At 44.9% G+C, this 6,442-nt stretch overlaps 1 protein-coding gene across 1 annotated transcript in view; it reads left to right on the top strand.

Annotated features, from left to right (window-relative positions):
- The first annotated feature begins 489 nt into the window (after positions 1–489).
- LOC126263216 (UDP-glucosyltransferase 2-like) overlaps positions 490–6,442 on the top strand; it is a 95,086-nt gene continuing 89,133 nt past the window's right edge. Inside the window, exon 1 of the mRNA XM_049960285.1 lies at positions 490–551. The gene's annotated coding sequence lies outside the window, so the exon portion shown is untranslated. The remainder of the gene's footprint in view (positions 552–6,442) is intronic.

The following is a 6,442-nucleotide window of genomic DNA, read 5'->3' as shown; positions in this document are numbered from 1 at the left end:
TCCCTGCTGGTCCCGACTGGCGTACCGGCAGGTCAGTGTGCAATGTGGCATGGTATACGCAGAGGCTTCTAACGGACGACTGCAGAGTTTTGCAGATGCGGGAGTGTCACTAGTGCAATAAGAGACCCTTACATTATTTCTCACACGATTTTGGTGTATTTGTGTTTGTTAGAGCTCAAGTACTTTCTGGTAAGAACTCCTCGACGTCTCCCACAGCACGAATCACTTTTCTTAATACCTGCACACTTGAGCGTGGATACCGCCTAACACTACTCTCATGTTGGATTAAATACCAGCCCTAGTACAACTGAGCATCGCTCGCCCGTCCCTCGCCTGCTACTACGCCACGTTCCCTGACCCCAGATCTGCTCTGGCAAGACATCGCCCGTCGCCACACACGGGCAGTCGACGCGCTCCGCGGACGAGCGCACAGTAGCTGTGACGTAACGGATGACGCATGGCGGCAGCGACCCACCAGACCAGAGGCGGCCGTGGGGCAGTGACTGAACAGTCGGCCTGCAGCAGCGCTTCCACGACTCAGCTGCCCAGAGGTGAGTGGCGCGCGCTCTTCTGCGGCTCCATCTGGTTTCGGCCATTTGTACTTCAGGCAATTTTGTACGACTGACGAAGGTTTTCGTGTACTATTAGGATCACAGTTTTGTTTCGTTTGTCTTGGGTAAGCAAGTGTGAGCTTTGAAACCTTAATAGTATATAAGGTTCCGTGTTCTGAACCTAGATGGGCCGTTTAGATCTGACTGACCACCGTGTCATCCTTTGCCAGCGGTGTCATTACATGCGGATAAAGAAGCATCGTGAATCTCTAACAGTGTCGGGGGCCCCCTAATTGCCACCCCCGCCGCCGCCGCCATTCAGCCCTCACGCTATTCGTTTCTTTTGTCAGTCGACTCGACTGAATCGAGTTATCGAGTAGTTGTGCTATCCTATACAGCACACGCGTCCTCGTCATCGTATTTTACACGATTCTGTCTGGCACATAGAGAGCTAGCACATACCTACGAGAAAAGTCGTGGCCATTCTAGTGATCTCGATACGTTATTCTGTCTCTCATTTGTTCGAGAAAAGTCCCGAATATTCTACTGTTTCCTTCTACAGAGAACCTTCGATACGTAGCGCTATAAATACGGACTATTCGCCGAATAGGAAGCTAGTTTACATTCAGAAGCAGAAATATTAATACTGAAGAATGAATAAGTAAAAACTCCTATTTGTAGCAAGTGAAAGTTTGAAGATTAGTTAAGAGTGAGTGTGATTAGTTGATTGTGAAGTATTAATAATAAATGTTTAAATGTGTATCAGTTGCTAAGGGACCAAACTGCTCAGGTCCCTAGACTTACTCACAACTTAAACTAACTTATGCTAAGGACAACACACACACCCATGCCCCAGGGAGGACTCGAACCTCCGGCGGGAGGAGCCGAGCAATCCGATACGGGGCGCCTCAAACGACGTGGCCATTCCGCGCGGCTTATTAATAATAGTAATTCATAGTAATTTCTCAGTAAAAATATTGTTACGAGACTCGTAACAATATTTTTACTAATAACGTAACAGTAGTTTAAAACGAGTTAGGTATGAGAAAGTATTGATGCGTATATCTCCGGTAATAGATTCGAGGAGATTCTTAAAAACTGCGATCATAATGATGATGCTATGACATAACGGAAAATAACTGTTTTTATTCGAACACTGGATCTTGTTACAACTGACATGACAGAACGTTTTGATGAAGAAAATATTTAACATTTAAAATTCAAGATATTTTTGCCCTCACAACTACTGAAACATGACGGTAATGATCTGGCACATATATTGAATCAGTGCTTAACCGAACTACGATTCTTTGAAGAAGAGTCGCTCTTTGTAATTAAAAAGGGACTAATGTGAAAGATTCTTCAAATGGTTCAAATGGCTCTGACCACTATAGGACTTAACATCTGAGGTCATCAGTCCCCTAGAACTTAGAACTACTTAAACCTAACTAACCTAAGAACATCACACACATCCATGCCCGAGGCGGGATTCGAACTTGCGGCCGTAGCGGTCGCGCGGTTCCAGACTGAAGCGCCTAGAGCCGCTCGGCCACTGCGGCCGGCGATTCTTCAATACAAGCAAATGAGAATAAACGCCCTTAATGATCGTGATTCTGTTATGCAAGCGTTGTCCGTTTTCCTAGATCTGACTATCCTACTTTGCACACGCTGTACAAAATGTTTTCTTGTCTACCTGCATCTTTTGCTACATTAGAAAGACGTTTTTCAACCCTGCGGCGTACAAAGACAAGGCTGAGGTCGACAGTGAAGGAGGATCGACTTAATGGCGTAGCTCTGTTGAATACTCGCCATGACATTGATTGTCCTATTGCCGATGTAATTAACCCATTTGCCAAGAAGAGTAGGTGCATAGAATTCATCATTTAAGGAAGATAACCACAATTGTAACATTTTTATATCATAAGATGGTATCGTATACGTGTATAATCAGTTTAAATAAGGCTTTCTTAATTTTTGTATGTGACTTGATTATTTTTTATTACGGCAAAAGTAAAGGTAGCTCAAGATATCCTCAACGTCCCCTCCTTGAGGTTTTTCTGCATCCGCCACTGGTCCCAAGCGACTGGTAAGAAGCGTATGTGACTCCTGTGTATAGGAAGGGCAAAAGAACAGACCTGCAAAGTTACAGACCAATATCCCTAACATCAGAATCCTTGAGCACATTCTCAGATCGAGTATAAAAAAAATTCTTGAGGTCGATATGCTTATGTCCAGGAACAGCATGGCTTTCGAAAGCGTCGCTCATGTGAAACTCAACTAGCCATTTTCTGACGTAATATACTGCGAGCTATGGATGAAGGTCAACAGGCAGATTACATACTTTTTGATCTCCGGAAGGTTATCGCCAGGAATGCCTCAGCGAAGTGTGAGAGAAGCGCTATTATTCTTTATATACGTAAATGATTTGACAGACCGGGTGGACCAATCTGCTGCTGTTTGCTGATGATGCTGTGGTTTACGGTAAGGTGTCGAAGTTGGGTGGCTGTAGGAGGATACGAGATGACTTAGACAAGATTTCTATTTGGCGTGATGAATGACAGCTAGCTCTAATCGTAGAAAAATTTAACATAATGCGGATGAATATGAAAAACAAACGCGTAATGGTCGGACAGCATACCGAGTGAGGTATCGTTGTGGTTAGCACAATTGACTCCCATTCGTGAGGACGACGGTTCAAACCCACGTTCTGACCATTCTGATTTACGTTTTCCGTGATTTCCCTAAACGCTTGAGGCAAGTAACAGGATGGTTCCTTTCATAGGGCACGGCCGATTTCCTTCTCCATCCTCTGTAATCTGAGCTTGTGCTCCGACTCTAATGATCTCGCTGTAAACGAGAGGTTAAATACTAACCTCCTCCTTCAGACAGCATTAGTAATGTCTTGCTTGACACAGTTTCGTTGTTTAAGTATCTGAGCGTAACGTTACAAAGCGATATGAGCATGTGAGGATTGTGGGGAGGGGGTGGGGGTAGGGAAGGGGAAGTCGAATTGTCGATTTAAGTTTATTGGGAGAATTCTAGAAAAGTGTGGTCCACCTGTAAAGGAGTCCGCATGTAGGACACTACTGCGATCTGTCCTTGAGTACTGCTCGAGTGTTTGGACTCCGTATCAGGTCTGATAGAAGGAAGACATCGAAGCATTTCAGAGGCGAGATGCTAGGTTTGTTACCGGTAGGTTCGAACAGCAGGTGTTACGGAGATGCTTAAGGAACTCAAATGGGAATCCCTGGAGGGAAGACAACGTTCTTCTCTAGAAACAATTGAAACAAAACAGCCCTCGGTCACTATTTTTAACGAATTAACCGGGTTTCAACACTTCTAGGAGTGTGCCGGCCGTAGTGGCCGAGCGGTTCTAGGCGCTTCAGTCTGGAACCGCGCTACTGCAACGGTCTCAGGTTCGAATCCTGCCTCGGGCATGGATGTGTATAATGTCCTTAGGTTAGTTAGGTTTCAGAGTTCTAAGCTCTAGGGGACTAATGACCTCAGATGTTAAGTCCCATAGTGCTCAGATCCATTTGAACCATAGTGCTCAGAGCCATTTGAACCATTTTTTGCTAGGAGTGTCTTCCTCAGAATTTAAATCAAAGAATGGTCTATAACATGGTCACAGAATTATGACTAAAAACGTATCATGCAGAGTAGACACTAGTCTGTTTTGCAATCTGCACCACGCAAGTAACGAGCAGCCCTTGGTGGCTCACCATCACAGTTTCCTTTATCTGAAATATCCTTGTGACTAATGCCCTTTCGGCATATTTATTATTTTATAAATGACATATACAGGGTGTTTCAAAAATGACCGGTATATTTGAAACGGCAATAAAAACTAAACGAACAGCAATAGAAATACACCGTTTGTTGCAATATGCTTGGGACAACAGTACATTTTCAGGCAGACAAACTTTCGAAATTACAGTAGTTACAATTTTCAACAACAGATGGCGCTGCGGTCTGGGAAAAACTATAGTACGATATTTTCCACATATCCACCATGCGTAGCAATAATATGGCGTAGTCTCTGAATGAAATTACCCGAAACCTTTGACAACGTGTCTGGCGGAATGGCTTCACATGCAGATGAGATGTACTGCTTCAGCTGTTCAATTGTTTCTGGATTCTGGCGGTACACCTGGTCTTTCAAGTGTCCCCACAGAAAGAAGTCACAGGGGTTCATGTCTGGCCAATCCACGCCGCCTCCTGTATTTTCGGATAGCCCAAAGCAATCACACGATCATCGAAATATTCATTCAGGAAATTAAAGACGTCGGCCGTGCGATGTGGCCGGGCACCATCTTGCATAAACCACGAGGTGTTCGCAGTGTCGTCTAAGGCAGTTTGTACCGCCACAAATTCACGAAGAATGTCCAGATAGCGTGATGCAGTAATCGTTTCGGATCTGAAAAATGGGCCAGTGATTCCTTTGGAAGACATGGCGGCCCAGACCAGTACTTTTTGAGGATGCAGGGATGATGGGACTGCAACATGGGGCTTTTCGGTTCCCCATATGCGCCAGTTCTGTTTATTGACGAAGCCATCCAGGTAAAAATAAGCTTCGTCAGTAAACCAAATGCTGCCCACATGCATATCGCCGTCATCAATCCTGTGCACTATATCGTTAGCGAATGTCTCTCGTGCAGCAATGGTAGCGGCGCTGAGGGATTGCCGCGCTTGAATTTTGTATGGATAGAGGTGTAAACTCTGGCGCATGAGACGATACGTGGACGTTGTCGTCATTTGGACCGCAGCTGCAACACGGCGAACGGCGTTGCCCTCTGTGGTTGCCGTACGCGGTCGCCCTACCTTTCCAGCACGTTCATCCGTCACGTTCCCAGTCCGTTGAAGTTTTTCAAACAGATCCTTTATTGTATCGCTTTTCGGTCCTTTGGTTACATTAAACCTCCGTTGAAAACTTCGTCTTGTTGCAACAACACTGTGTTCTAGGCGGTGGAATTCCAACACCAGAAAAATCCTCTGTTCTAAGGAATAAACCATGTTGTCTACAGCACACTTGCACGTTGTGAACAGCACACGCTTACAGCAGAAAGACGACGTACAGAATGGCGCACCCACAGACTGCGTTTTCTTCTATATCTTTCACATCACTTGCAGCGCCATCTGTTGTTGAAAATTGTAACTACTGTAATTTCGAAAGTTTGTGCGCCTGAAAATGTACTGTTGTCCCAAGCATATTGCAACAAACGGTGTATTTCTATCGCTGCTCGTTTAGTTTTTATTGCCGTTTCAAATATACCGGTCATTTTTGAAACACCCTGTAAGTACTGCCAGTCTTTCACGATGATGCCGTACTTATACTCTGTATCATACGTTTTTAGTCATAATTCTGTGACCATGTTATAGTCCATTCTTTGATTTAAATTCCGAGGAAGACACTCCTAGCAGTGTTGAAACCAGGTTAATTTATTAAAAATAGTGACCGACGGCTTTTTTTCTTTCAATTGTAACTATTCACGGTCTCTGAACGTGCAGCCATGTACAAAATATTGCTTCTCTAGAAACATTGCTGATAAGATTAGAGAACCATCATTTGAAGCCGACTGCAGAGCTGTTCTACTGCCGCCAAGATACATTTCGCATAAGGACCACGAAGATAAAATTAGAGCTCATATGGAGGCATATAGATGTCGTTTTTCTGTTGTTCTTTTTGCGAGTGGAAGAGGAATGCAATTGACCAGACGTGGGACGGGGTACCCTCTGCCATGCGCCGTAAGGTGGACTGCGGAGCAGCGACGTAGATGTAGATGTAGATGCAGACATGCGGTCGCTCACCGCTCGCCCATTCGTTGTCGGGTTTCTTGACCCTGGAACCGCTACAAATCGATCAAGTAGCTCCTCAGTTGGCCAAAGCAGGC

The sequence above is a fragment of the Schistocerca nitens genome, chromosome 6 (assembly GCF_023898315.1).
Source record: "Schistocerca nitens isolate TAMUIC-IGC-003100 chromosome 6, iqSchNite1.1, whole genome shotgun sequence".
NCBI lineage: Eukaryota > Metazoa > Arthropoda > Insecta > Orthoptera > Acrididae > Schistocerca > Schistocerca nitens.
This window is presented reverse-complemented; position numbering and strand designations above follow the sequence as displayed.